Source organism: Lissotriton vulgaris, chromosome 2_1 (assembly GCF_964263255.1).
Source record: "Lissotriton vulgaris chromosome 2_1, aLisVul1.2, whole genome shotgun sequence".
In the NCBI taxonomy this organism is placed as follows: Eukaryota; Metazoa; Chordata; class Amphibia; order Caudata; family Salamandridae; genus Lissotriton; species Lissotriton vulgaris.
Window position 1 is genome coordinate 370,306,322 of NC_141687.1, and position 14,246 is coordinate 370,320,567.

Genomic DNA, 14,246 nt, shown 5'->3' on the forward strand with positions numbered 1-14,246 from the left:
GCACCCAGCCTTGTTGCAACCAGACACCAAAAGGGAAACTTCAGGAAAGATAAGCGGTTTGCAGCATGTTTAAAGTGAAAGCACGCCCAACAAAGAAAAAGACGGGAATTGTAAAATTGCATTTGTATCGTATGTGCGAGTTCTACAAAAATGACCCTATGAGCGCTGTCTGCCTGAGGACTGCTGCACCCAGCCTTGTTGCAACCAGACACCAAAAGGGAAACTTCAGGACAGATAAGCGGCTCGCAGCGTGTTTAAAGTTAAAGCACGCAGCCATGCCAGCGCACGTGCACATTTCTGGAGCCAGAGTTGAAGGAAGCCGGCGTGTTCAACAAGGTAGCGGTGGACTGTCCACTGTCCTTACATGCACGCGCATGCTGTTAGGTTTGGACAGATGGCAAGAGCAGCCATCTTTGTTCATCCCTGCGCGTGCATGTAAGGCTTTCGGAGAATCGATTGCAAAAGGTACTCGCATGGCGAGGGCAGCGCATGCGCTGCTATCGCCAGGCGAGACCTAAAAACGGGTGGTGTGAACCATGGTAGCTTTAATGGGATTTTGATTAGAAGGTTATTTTCCCTACCGAACATGCTATAAGCAGTAACATTTAATCAGACAGTTTATGCAGACAATTTCTGCGGTTAATAATTAACAAACAAGTAAAGAGAATGCTTTAGTCAGTGCAATGTAGGTAGCATTTTAATAATAATAACTCCTGTAACAGATGCTAGATCTTAGTACTGTATTATATGTTTTAGATCCATTGCGGACAGGAATGACGACAGAATAAATTTGAGGGAACTACACAACAGTCTAATACCCCGCTTAAAGTAATACAGGAAGGGGTTGGAGAATTGAGTCCTTGAATTGATTTTAAAGGTAAATAGAAGCATACATAAGGAAAAAGAGCAATCTGCTGTCTATATAAGCTATAGGTATTTTTCTATTTTGTCTTTCACGGCACCAGGTGGGTTGTTGCAGCAGAGCCTCTGCTGATGGGAGTCCCAGTCTTTAAGAGGGTCAAGGCAGGCAGGTCCTCTGGGTTTTCCAAGGTTGCTGTCTGCGGGGGTCGCCGGGTTTAGGCAGGAGCAGATTCCAGGCTGGTAGGGCTGGGGCCAAGTCAGTTGTTGTTGTCCTGCTGTTAGCAGCTGCACGTCTAGGACGCCCTGAACGCCACTGGCCGCTGCCCGGATTGAATCCCTTGTGTACATCGGCTTCGTGCGGTAGAATTATTCCCGCCGAAAACGAAACTTACTAGACTAAGACCCTTCGATTCAGTCCCTACACAGCCGGTTCCATTGTCATACGGCGTGCAGTTGACACAAGGAATGTGAACCTTGCTACCTCCCAACAGCGCACCGCTTGGCGGCGCACCGCTATTTGACTTCTTCACAACTTGATTCAGATTAATTGTCCCGCTTTACAGTCTACCTCCACACCTGCAATCCCTTTTGCTCGTGGTGCAGTGAAGATTGTACCCAGTCCCTGTCCTGAGGAGAACCTTTACTTATCTTGGTTCGAAACGCGTTGACCCCCAGCCTGTGACAAGAAAGAAGGGTGCAGCTAGGGATCAAATTACTCCACTCTTGTGGGCCCTTGCGTGCAACCAGACCGAACATCTAGTCACAGGTCTTGTGAGACAGGCAGGCAGTTGTTTTCCACCTCTAATTCCGCCTGTCCACTGGTACTCTAGTTAAAGGACTGGTTTTTTCCTTACATGTTGAATGTTTTTTGATCTCAATTTATTTGAAATGTATGTAATGTATTTTAAGTTGCACTTTGGTGTCATGTAATTGTTTGAATATTTAGTTTCTATGTTTGCATATTTTGGATTTATTGTGCACACAATTGTTTGTTTTTGCCTTTGACTTGACTGTTTTTGACAGTGTTTTTCTTTTTAATGACATGTTCTTATGAATTTTGAAACTTGATTACAAATTTAAAATAAATGTTTTGCTAAACAATGGCCTGGCCACGCAGTACTTATGGGCTGTGTGGGTTCTAATGTGGATTTAAAGTATCCTGGCTAGCCACTTTGTTCTGTTTCGCAGTTAGCAGCTGCACAGCGGGTCTTCTTCTTCTTGATCTTCTTTCTTCTTTTTGGTATCGGGATCTGAGGAAGGAAGGTTCAGGGAGCCCCTAAATACTGAATTTAGGGGCGTTACAGGTAGAGCGAGGACTGGGACCAATGGGTCCCTGCCCTGGGGTGGGTACACTCCCTAGCCTACTCCTCTCCTGTGGGAGGGCGGCAGGAGCCTAGCTGAGATAGGGCAGGGTCCCCATCTTCAAGAAGGCCAGAGCCCGGGGTCGTGCTTCACCTTGTCTCCCCCACCTGAGGGGTGGGGTTGGCGAAGGCTGGCACCCCCCTTCCTGACGTAGTTTTTCCCACCAGTCTTCCCGACAGAGTGGGGGGCAGGACTGGTTGGGGCTGGTTGCTGGGTACAGGAAATATTCTGGAGAAGCTCACAGAGGCGGCATGCCTTTGAAGCTTCCCCCTGCCCATCCTGGGGGAGGAGACCTAGCACTTCACCCAGGATGGGCATTGTTGCAGGTCCAGGAGAGCGGGAGCTCTCCTACCCAGGGGTCCAGCAACATGTCTGTTGTGTGGCAGCCTCTGCAGCCACTCAGCCAGACGTGGATTGTAGGTTAGGGTTTTAGAGGGCATCTCTAAGATGCCCTCTGGTGCATTTTACATTGAATTCCACACTGGCATCAGTGCGGGTTTAATGTGCTGAAAAGTTTGATACCAAACTTGTCAGTCTTCAGTGTAGCCATTTGGCGCTGTGGAGTTCGTAATGCCAACCTCCCAGCACCATATAATCTTAATGGCATCACTGCACTGCCCAGGAATGGCCCTGGGTACTGTAGGTACTGTACGTAGGCACTCAGCCTGCAAAGGCAGTGTGTGGATGCCAGGGTACAGGGCCCCTGAGGGTGTCACAATAAGTGCTGCAGCCCTCAGGGGTCTTCTCTGGTCACCATGCCCTGGGTACCTAGGGTACCAACTACTAGGGGCTGACAGGTGGCCATAGATGCCAATTGGGTTTTGTTTCAGTACAGTTTTAGGGAAAGAACACAGGCCCTGGGTACCTGGTTGGCAGGAGCCCAGGGCACACTCAGTCAAAGCACATCAGCAATTCAGAAAAAAGTGGGGGCATACCAAGGCAAGAAATATGGCACTTTCTCACAGTAAACTACTGCATAAGTTAAATTACTATTGTTTTTATACTACTAATGAGTGATACTATTTCTAGCATATGTGATCTGAGTGGTTGTGTGATTGTCTGTAGCCATGTGTGAGTGAGTGAGTGTATGGGTGTGTGAGTGGATGTATGAGTGGCTGTATGGGTGAATAAGAGGGTGTGTGAGTAGCTTCATGGCTGAATACGTTGGTGTGTGAGTTGCTGTATGGGTGTGTAGATGTATTGGTGGGTGATTATGTGTATGAGTGGTTATGGGTGACTGAGTGGCTGTTTGGGTGAGTAAATGTGTGTAAGTGGCTGTATGTGTAAGTGCAAAGCTGTTTGAGTCAGTGTTTGGTTAATTGAGTTGATGTGTGAGTAGCTGTATGGAGAGTGAGTGTCTGTCTGAGTGGCTGTACTGATGAGTGAGTGGTTATGTGAGTGCTTGCATGGATGTGTGAATGGGTATAAAAGTGGTTGTGTTGGCGTGTGTGTGTGGGTGCATGAGTGGTTGTATGGCTGAGCGAGTGGCCCTATTGAGAGGCTGTATGGGTGAGTGAGTGGGGGAGTGAGGTACTGTATGAGTGAATGAGTGGCTGTTTGAGTGGCTGTATGGGTGAGTGAATAGGTGTATGAGTGGCTTTATGGATGAGTGAGTGGGTGTGTAAGTGGTTATGTTGGTATGTGAGTGTAGGAAGCTGGCTCTGTATATACTATACCAAAGTGAGGTATAGTGTGCACAGAGTCCAGTGGAACCCCAAAGATAGGCAGAGGTGAAGTTAGATAGAACCTTACTCTTTATTTGTGGTAGTGTGGTCGAGCTGTAAGGCAGTATAAGAGGAAAATGTACAGCATTTGTTGTACCACTAAATCAGCAAATGATTTCACACACTCAAAAATTGAACTTCAGACCAATTGGTTTTGTATATAAATATTCTTTTAGTTATTTTATTTTTCTAGAACCAAGCAAGCCTGGCACAGTTAAGTTGATAAATATGCAGTAAAAATACAGTTTGAAAGGCAATTGCAAATGTACTTTAAAATGGTTACAGTTTGAATTACTTGTAATGCAATACTGTGACATGCTGTACATATACTTTGTATCGACTTTGCAATGAAAATTTGTGGTAAGTTACTTTTACGTTACTTTTGAGATTATTTTTTTGTTACTTTTTCTACTCAGTGTGATATGCCTAGATATCACACTGAGACATTTCGTAGAGAAAAGGTAAGTAAAATCAGTTTTGCACAATTGTTATTTTTCTGGTTTCCATAAAATCAACTCCACATTTTTCAGAGAAAAACAGTCCATGGATTCCTATGGGGAGAAATGAAATTAACGGTTACCAGGTAAGTAATCTGTCTTTGGAGTTGAGCTTCTGGAATTACAACAAGGGTTCCCCCAGGGTCAAGGATGCACTCTCTTTATATCCTCAGCGGCACTAGGAGAGCCGTGTGAGAGTGCTGAGGCCCAATGTTATCCAACGGGGGATAGGGGGCCTCTGGTTGGTGGCTGCTGGCAAGGAGGCCACTGGTTTGTGGGAGCAAAGCTCCTGGACTTTAACTTTGGGCAAATGGGGAAACAAATTAGCACCAAAGGTGCACCCTCAGCGGCACTAGGGCGGCCGGGTGCAGGGTGCTGTTTTGACGTCGGGCGTCCTGTTGGTTTCAATGGGGAACCTCCAGTTTGCAAAGGCACTGCAGGCTTGGGGGCGAAGGTCTTCTGGGTGTGAACACCACTTCAATAGGTAAGTTGAGAAGTTAGGGGTTGATTAAGCACAGTTGGTTTGGGCACACAAGGCCATGGGGAGTCAGGTGCAGGGGTGCCTTTTGGGGTCGATTATTCTTACTAGCTCCTGGTCACGGTTAGGGGGCAGGCGTCGGCTGGAAGCAGGTCAACGGATCTCGGGTCAGGATCTCCAGGCTGACCTCCTTGGTGTGCTTGCCCACTCGAGCTCGGACCGTGGACGGCGGGCTCAGAATGGGGCGGATTCGCAGTGTCCAGCCGGAGCCAGCAGTTGCAGGTGAACAAATCCGGTGTTTGCAGGAGAAAAAGTCTTTGTGCTTGAAGGCAGGCAGGTCCTCTAGGGTTTTCGAGGTTGGTGGCTGCAGGACACACCGGGATTTCGCAGGAGCAGGTTCGAGGTCGAGACAGGCCGGTAGTGCTGGGGCCAAGTCAGTGGGCGTCTTCCTCTTAAATAAATAATAAACACATTTATAAAGTGCATCGCTAGACTAATTAATGTGTCCCCGCACTGCGGCATCACAGACCTCATAGAAGCAGTGCAGTGAGACAGTTAGAAGGGAAGGCCTAAGGACGGAAAGAGAAAGAGCCTTGTTAGCTTCGGCACGGCTGTTCGGTCCTTCTTCCTCTTTTCTTGTTGCAGGTTCTTGTCTGGGGAATAAAGGTTATGGGGTGCCCCATAAATACTAGATTTAGGGGTATTACAGGTAGGTAAAAGGCAGGTACCAATGGGTCCCTTCCCTGAGGTGGAGGCTTGGCACCTCATCCCGGAATGTGCATTGTTTCAGGCCCCAGAGAGCAGCAGGCTCCCAACCCAGGGGTCCAGAAACATATCTGGTGGTGGCAGCTGGAAGCAGTCACTCAGCCTGGACACTAGAGGCAGGTTAGTTTTCAGGGAGCATCTCTAAGATGCCCTCTGTGTGCATTTTTCATTAAATTCCACCCTGGCATCAGTGTGGATTTAATGTGCTGAGAAGTTTGATATCAATCTTCTCAGTTTTCAGTGTAGCCATTATGGTGCTGTGAAGTTCGTAATTAAAAACTCCATGCACCATAGACTTTTAACGACAGCACTGCACTTACAATGTCTAAGAATGAACTTAGACACACTAGGGGTACAGGGCTCATGCACCTGTACCCTCACCACTGGTATAGTGCACCCAGCTAGAGGGGTGACTGATCTATGCCAGGACAGTGGTTTGTAGGCATGGCACACAGAGACGTGTGCCATGTCGACTCTTCCCTTTGTTCTGCACCAAAACACACAGCCTGCAAAGGCAGTGTGTGTGTGTGTAAGGGATTGAGAACCTCTAAAGGTGGCACAATAAGTGCTGCATCCCTCAGAGGCCTTCTCGGGTCACAATGTCCTGGGTACCTGTGGTACCATGTACCAGGGGCTGACCTGTGGCCAGAGATGCCATTTGGGTTTAGACTTCAATGCAGTTTTAGGGAAAAACATAGGGCATGGGTACCTAATTAGCAGGAGCCCAGGGCACACTCAGCCAAAGCAAATCAGCAATTCAGCAAAAAGTGGGGGCAACCATGCAGAAAGAGGGCACTTTCTCAAAGTGAGATTGTGCATGAGTGGTTGTGTGGTGGTGTGAGTGGGTGTGTGAGTGGTTTTGTGGAAGATTTAATCAGTGATGTCATCAGTGGGGGTATGGCCAAACCCAGACATGGGGGACATGTAGTTGGAGGGCTCCCGTACCCAGGCCCCAAAATCCGACGATAATCATGCACTGGCTGCACCATCAAGCAGCCTACCCCAGAGGATCAGCACCAAGTGACACTACTTCTGACAACAGCATCCCAGTGGGGATGGAGGGAGAATAGATATAGCTCTGATGGCTGGCTGATTGGTGACCACACTAACAAAATGGCGGGCAGAGCTTGGGCGAGAGGGGGCGAACTGGCGGAGGCCCTCAGAAGCCATTGGTGATGCAGTACACCAGTGACACTGCTGATGAAGGTGCCCTGCTGTGACAAAGTGATGGTGTGAATGCCAGGTGGCTGGGAGTTTCTTGAACGGTCTCCAGTCTATGCTGCGTTGCAGCAATGCCTTTTGCTGATTTTTTATTGCTTGCACCACTGTAGCAGGTGCATCTGCTTTATGATGTTTGTATTGTTCATATTTATTTTGTAGGTTTGGTTGATCGACTGAGAATCACTGGACCAAGTATTGGTGACTGGTTTAACCTGTTTGATTGTGTCACATACAATGATGGGGTGGGGTCAAACTGGTGTGCTGAACCCGGAAGTGTATGCAGTTACACGGGTACAAAAATGCCATTGGTAACTAAACCATATAACTTGGTAATCTGGAATGTACAGGGTATGGGATCCATACAAAAAAAGACACACAATGGTGGCTTAAAGCATGGCTGAGTAAGACGTGCTTTCTTGTAGCTCCCGGCCGGTGTTGAAATCCTGCCTTAATTCTGCCAGTGTATGAGTCCGCAACTAAGGTACACTTCATAAGGCCCCTGACTGGGTTTACCAATTCGGACGGCGCAACTACAAAATCCGGAAACGCCGGGTGAGGCCCATGTCCGAGCCGCAGGCTGCTGAAGAAAATGGCAGATGAACAGCCCCAGTGATCGGCGGGCAGGGCGGATTCTGAAAAGCGGGGGATCGTTCTGCACTTTCTGTGTGCCCGCAGTGGAAAGGTGCTGTCCGAATCTCCTCCTCCCTCTCGTGGACGGAGACACATGGTATTGAAGGCCTGGAAACTGGATCCTAACGGTGTGGTGACCTCCTGTGATGGAGCTCCCCAGGCGACCGGGCCCTCTCATTGACACCGGAGGACCTCGGGGGGACACAGACTGTCCATCGCGCCCTACCAGGCAAAAGTGATACTCCGTATGCTGTTCCTGCCCCCGCCCTTCCTGCTGCTTGTGCTCCTGCTGGGCCCGGACTGGGGTGGTGGGGAGACCCGGTGACCGGCAGAGGTGTGTTGGGTCTCCCTCTCCCTCCCATGGTTGAAAACATCAAAGGCCTGGAGATTGGCCCCCAAGGAGACACTGCAGTGACATTCCTTAGCGACGGAGTCTACCAGGTGAGCAGGCCTGCCCTCTGGGAGACATGGATTCACCATCGCACCTCAACGGGCAAGGGAGCTGTCCTGTGTGCCGTTTCTGCCCCCTTCCTGCTGGCTGTGTCTGGGTCCGGAGCAAGAATCTTTGTCTGCGAGACTTGGCCCTGCGCCATTACTTAAGAAGAGATCCTCCTGCCAGGTGCACCCTCCCCGGCCCAGTTGGTGGAAACTCCTCGATGTGGACTGCCCGAGAGTGGCAAACGTGACTGCGATGCATTGCTGCAGTGAGTGAGGGGACCCTGGGCTTTTTGGTCCTGCGGCCTTTGAGTTGATCGCTGCACCGACGTTGCTCAGTATGTCGTCTCTGCTCCCCCTCCCTCGTCCCTGAGTGATTAAGTCTGGAACTTCCCTGCGGAATAAGACCTATTGTTGCTGTAGAGAACAGAGGCCCCCTGTGTGGACTGCCTGGGGGTGGACACAACTGCTGTGCGTCCCTGTGGCAGGTGCGCGGATCCTGGCCCTCCAGGGTCTGCAGCTTGTTGGGGCTGTGCTGGGTGTTGCCTGATATCATCTCTTCCTCCCCCATCTGGACGAGCGAGCCGAGGCAGACTGTCCTTGGGGATTGACGGATCTGGCCGACAGTGGAGAAGGGTGCGCGGTATGGCTTGATGCTGGAATACCCCTCTGCTCAAGATGACTAAGGACAAAGACCCAAAACCCCCCAAGCAGAGAAAGATGGACAAATACACTAAAGTAATCACTCCACAGGACAGCACGCAGCTCATACCAGATGCGGATATCATACTTTAAGCCATACAGACATTCATAGAAGAGCTGGAAAACGGGATCGGAGAGGTACGGTCTGAAGTTATGATGCTGAGGCAGGATATCCAGAGCAACTCCGAACGAGTCACGGAGAAAGAGAACCGAGTCTCAGAAGTTGAGGACTCCGTCAAGGATTTGCAAAAAGAAGCAACGGGATTCTGTAGCTCAAATAGCGAATTGCAATGGTGCCTCGATGACGCCGAAAATAGGGAGAGCATTAACAACCTTCGCTTGGTGGGTCTGACCTGCCTGCCTTCCTGACTACTTGGCTGAGAAACACTATTTCAACTGAACACTTCTCTACCTGCTTTGTGCTTGAATAGGCACACAGAGCCCTGAAGTAGAGGCCTCTGCTCGGTGCCCCCCCCAGGCCTATCATTGTAAAAATTCTCAACTTTGTAGATCAGGACATGATCCTACGCGAGGCACGTAGGCTGGGGGAGATCAGACATGAGAACTCTGAGATTATGATTTTACCGGACTACAGCAGGGATGTACAGCGGCAGAAGAGGACTTTTGACTCTTTCAAAGCCAAACTAAGGACAATGCAACTACAAAATATGTTGCTATTCCCTGCAAAACTGAAGGTTTCATATAAAGGCAAGGCACACTTCTTACAGACCCCAAAAGAAGCGTGGACGTGGATGGAGGAGAGACCGATCCTTCATGCCACAGGGAGACAGACTGGGGACAGCAGCCAGCCTTGTGACCACCGGAATGGGCGGTGCAGGATTAGGGGAAGCAGAGCTGGCTCAGGGAGGGCAGGCCAGGCAACGCCTTATGCACTCAGGGGGTCCAGCAAAAGACCAGAGGAACCCGCCAAGGAGTCGACCCATATCGTGGCCATGGACGATGTGGACATGGATCGATCCAGCCAGCGAGACACACAAGTAGACTCAGAGTACCTGAGAGACTCCTCCAGAGACAAGAGTTCTCACCCCATGGTCGCAGAGATAACGGTCCTAGAGGATAGCCTGGAGGGGGGCCAATCCCTTCCAACAGAAGATAAGTAACTGTTCAAATTCCACTCTCCTGAAGGCTAAAAACCTGGCATCTTTTAATCGGCCCGGGACTGATAAGCTCAAAGTCAAGCACTGTAACATGCTGCCTGCCTTCCCTTTCTAGTAGCACTACAAAGAACAGAACTGAAGCGAAACTTCTAAAAAGGTCGGGGTTCCACTACCAAAACTTAACTAGGATCCCTAGGCTGACAAATCTTTATTACCTGCTGAGAATTGTAAAAGGGAGAGACAATTCATTTCAATCAATTTAACAGTAACGAGGACTCAATGATCTCAAACTTCGAACTCAAATTTAGCAAAGCCAAAAACAACTGAATATACAAGCACATCAAGACAAGGTTATAAAAATACATGGGAACTAATCCAAATCCAAATCTACGAATAAATCTAATCCGATGAATCATGAAGAGGATGAAAAGTTCTAAAAACAGAAAACAAGCAAGAATTGCTCCAATATTTAAGTCAGACTTCATCTGTGGCTGAAAAGTAAAAAGCATTAGACTATCCCTACTCTATCACTAAGGTGACATACCTACTTAACATCTCCCAGGCAAAGTCAGTTAAAAAGTGTCAGCTTGTGAAGACTTCCTAAGAAGTACATTCATGGAGTAAATCAGGTAGCCAAAGCTACAGAGCTCATTCTAAGATGCTCCTTCCAAATCGATCTCCTTACCCCTTCTCCTAACTCAACCTGTCTCTTTCTGCCTCTCCTCGCTATGGGCACGTTCCCTAATACAAAATGCCTAGATGTAAAACACACCCACAGATCACCTCATGCTAACAGACACCTCTCCTAGGTAGTTTTCCACCATCTTCTCAAAACGTAGTCTGGTGACCTTGGTTCCCAAGCCTCCTTAGCGAGAAAGAACAACGGCTCCGAATTATCGACCTTCTATTTACTTTGTTTCACTTCTTCTCCATGCCTAAATCCTAAAACAAAAAGTGTTAGTTCTAACTAACAAAGGCAGCTTCTACCACCTGCAACTGAAAATGTGAGAACAGAACATTCTTGCACACACATGAAATTCGCTGACTACTTCTAAATATGAGAGCTTACCAGGGAAATTAAATTTTCAGGCCTACACAATTCGGCCAACATAAGAATAGACGGATAGGCCTTTCAGATACTCAACATGAACATTTCATCTAGGTCTTCACACATCAAATTATACACCCATATTATTAATGCTTCTTGTTGAAAACATTTACGATTATTACATGTTAATCATAACTCATTATTTCTCCCTGCAATCTTCATTATGGTGCACGTTTAAATCAAAATGCATTTCACATAAGCTCTTTGTTAAGCAACTGCAGTATACTAAAGGTTACAGTTCAAATATGAACGCCATTTCATTTCTCTTTTGTATAACACAAATACTTTTCTGTACAGTCACTTGCACATTTTTGTTATTACAACGCAATTCTACTGCTGAATATTAAAACAACACAAGAACATATGTGGATACGGACTATCCATGATTATGATGCACCCCAACAATTTTAGAGCACCATTGTGTTCCACCACCTCCCACAGACTTGATTCTCTAATTTTTCTACAAAAAGGTTGTATGTACTGGGTAACTGTAGGATGTTGGTGTTCTAATTTTTTTTTTTTTGGGGGGGGGGGTGACAGACCTCACTGTCTTTTTCTTCACACGGTTGGTTTACCATTATGGGTATGAGTGTAGAGGAAAGGGTTACGGAGGTAGGGTGGGGGAGTGGGGAGGGGGTAAGGGATTGTTGGTATACAAGTTAATGTTGAATGCACCGGGCCAACAAATATCACACACTCAATTTGGGGGACCTGTCGGCAGACAGGGCCTTGCCTTGACAATACTGTCCCTTTGACATTGCGCTATCCATGTCATCCCATATGGTAGATCAGAACCTTGCGGTGCTCACCTGGAATGTTAAAGGCCTAGGAGGCAGGATTAAACGGGGGCTGGTAACACAATACATAAAACGCCTGCTCCCAGATGTAATACTATTCCAGGAAACACAACTACTGGGTACACAATGCCACTTCCTTGGGAGGGCAATGTACACTATTCTGGCACATGCCATCTTTACCTTCGGTTCAACAGGTGTTGCTATCCTGATCAAAAATTCACCCCCCTTCCAAATAACTCACAAATGGGTAGATGGGTGGCAGGTTCATGGGGTAATGGGAACCTGGGGCAGAAGTAATATCACCATTGTTTGCGCATACTCACCTCCTCGACTACAATCCCCTGTGCTCCTTAAGATAGCTGACATACTCCTGGAGACCCCCATTTCCTTCCATGTAGATGGGGGAGACTTTAAGGATGTCATCAATACTGATCTGGACCGGTCAGGAAGAATAGGCAGAATCATGGACACTATCCCCCTGACACACTTTGCAGACACTCTTGGGCTTACCGATATATGGAGGGTTCAGCATTCAAACACCCGACAATACTACTACTTCTCTGGAGCCCATGGGGTATACTCCAGGTTGGACTATGTTTTTGTCCCTAAGGGAGAGCTGGGGGTAGTTGGCAGAGCAGATTATCTTGCTAGGGGCCTGTCAGACCACTCACCACTCCCGGTCTCACTAGGGCCTAGGAGCCAAGATTCCCGTCCCACCTGGAATCTAAATGCTTGGGATCTACACAAAGAAGTAATTCTAAAAGGTCTCCGGACTGACACCAAAATCTTCTCTGACTCCAAGCTGACTCCTTGGAAAGCGGTCGCTCCACCCTTCCTCCCGACCTCATAGCGCTGCTGTGGTATCGTAGCGCTGCTTCTCCCCATTGCCATATTTTTAACCAATTTGTTTCTGCATCCGTTCTGTAACGTAGCGCTCCGCTCATATTACTTTGTGTATCATTTCACTTTGAGCATATTACGTTATAGTACCTGTAGCGCTGCTTCTCCCCACTGCCATACTCCTATTGTAATTGAGTCAGCACCCGGTCTGTAGCGCTCCGCACTGCTTACATTGCATATTTCATTTACATTGTGCCTGTGTGCGTAGCGCTGCTCCTCCCCTCTGCCATAGCTTTAATAACATAGAATTGGAACCCGATCTGTGGCGTAGTGCTCCGCATCGCTCTGTCTGGTGATTGCACTTATTGTGAATTTATTTATCCTGTGTTACACCGCTAGTTCGCTTTACCCGCACTGCCCCCTGAGGTCAATTGCTGCCTGATCGCGCCCATAGCGTACTGTTGTCCTTCATGTTGTTGTTTGCCCACCATTTTGTTGTGCCTGCAGCCCGTCCCTCCCCCTACGCTCACGCCTCCCAGCTCCTCCTCCCACGCTCCGCCCCCCTCCACTTCTCAACTTATGGCAGATGCATCTACGCGCAGCGTCCACGCGCTTCTGCCGTGCCGAAGGTGCGCCAAAGGTAAGCCCGTCTACGCCCGTCCGCGCCTGGACCGCGCCCAGCGCCAGACCCCCTGGCCCCCGTCCCCCCCACCCGCATTACTTACGCCGCCTCCACCCTCCTAGCCCTTAACCCCGGCCGACTCTCCAACTGCGCCCTAGCCGCCCCTGGACACACCCATGGACCCTTCACATGCAACTCCTGCAAATTCGACGGCACCAAGACCAACTCCACATCCACTAACACCAAACCGAGACCTGACACCAACCACCTAAAATGCATCCTGCTCAACACCCGCTCGCTCCACAGACATGCCATCGACCTTTGGAATCTACTAGACACCATCTCTCCGGACGTCGCCTTCCTAACAGAAACATGGATGAATGCATCCTCAGCCCCAGACATCACCATCGCCATCCCGGAAGGCTACAAGATCATCCGTAAGGACCGCACCAAGCAAACAGGAGGAGGCATCGCCATTGTCCATAAGAATTCCATCCGAATCTCAACCAGCTCAGACGTCAACCTCGCTAGCGCCGAACACCTTCACTTCCAGATCCACACTGACCCCAAGACCACTCTCAGAGGCACCCTCCTCTACAGGCCACCAGGACCCCGAGCACAATTCAGTGAAGACATCACTGACTTTATCACCCTACATGCCCTCCCCTCCGAGGAATACATTCTATTGGGAGACCTCAACTTTCACTTGGAAAAAAACAACGACAGCAACACCACCACCCTCCTGGACAATCTCGCCAACCTCGGACTCAAACAACTTGTTAATACCCCCACTCACGACGCAGGTCACACACTCGACCCTATCTTCACCTCCAGCAAACATATCTCCTTCAGTCACACCACTGCTCTCCATTGGACGGATCACAGCTGCGTTCACTTTTTCTACAAAAAGACCACAACCCACAACCATCGTCAACCTACTATGCGAAGAAACTGGAACAAAATCACCATCGACCAGATCTCCTCATCGCTTCTTCAAAACCCCCCTGCCCGCTCTTCGAACCCTAACCAAGCAGCCATTAACCTCACTCAATGGCTAACCAACAGCGCAGACAACCTAGCACCCCT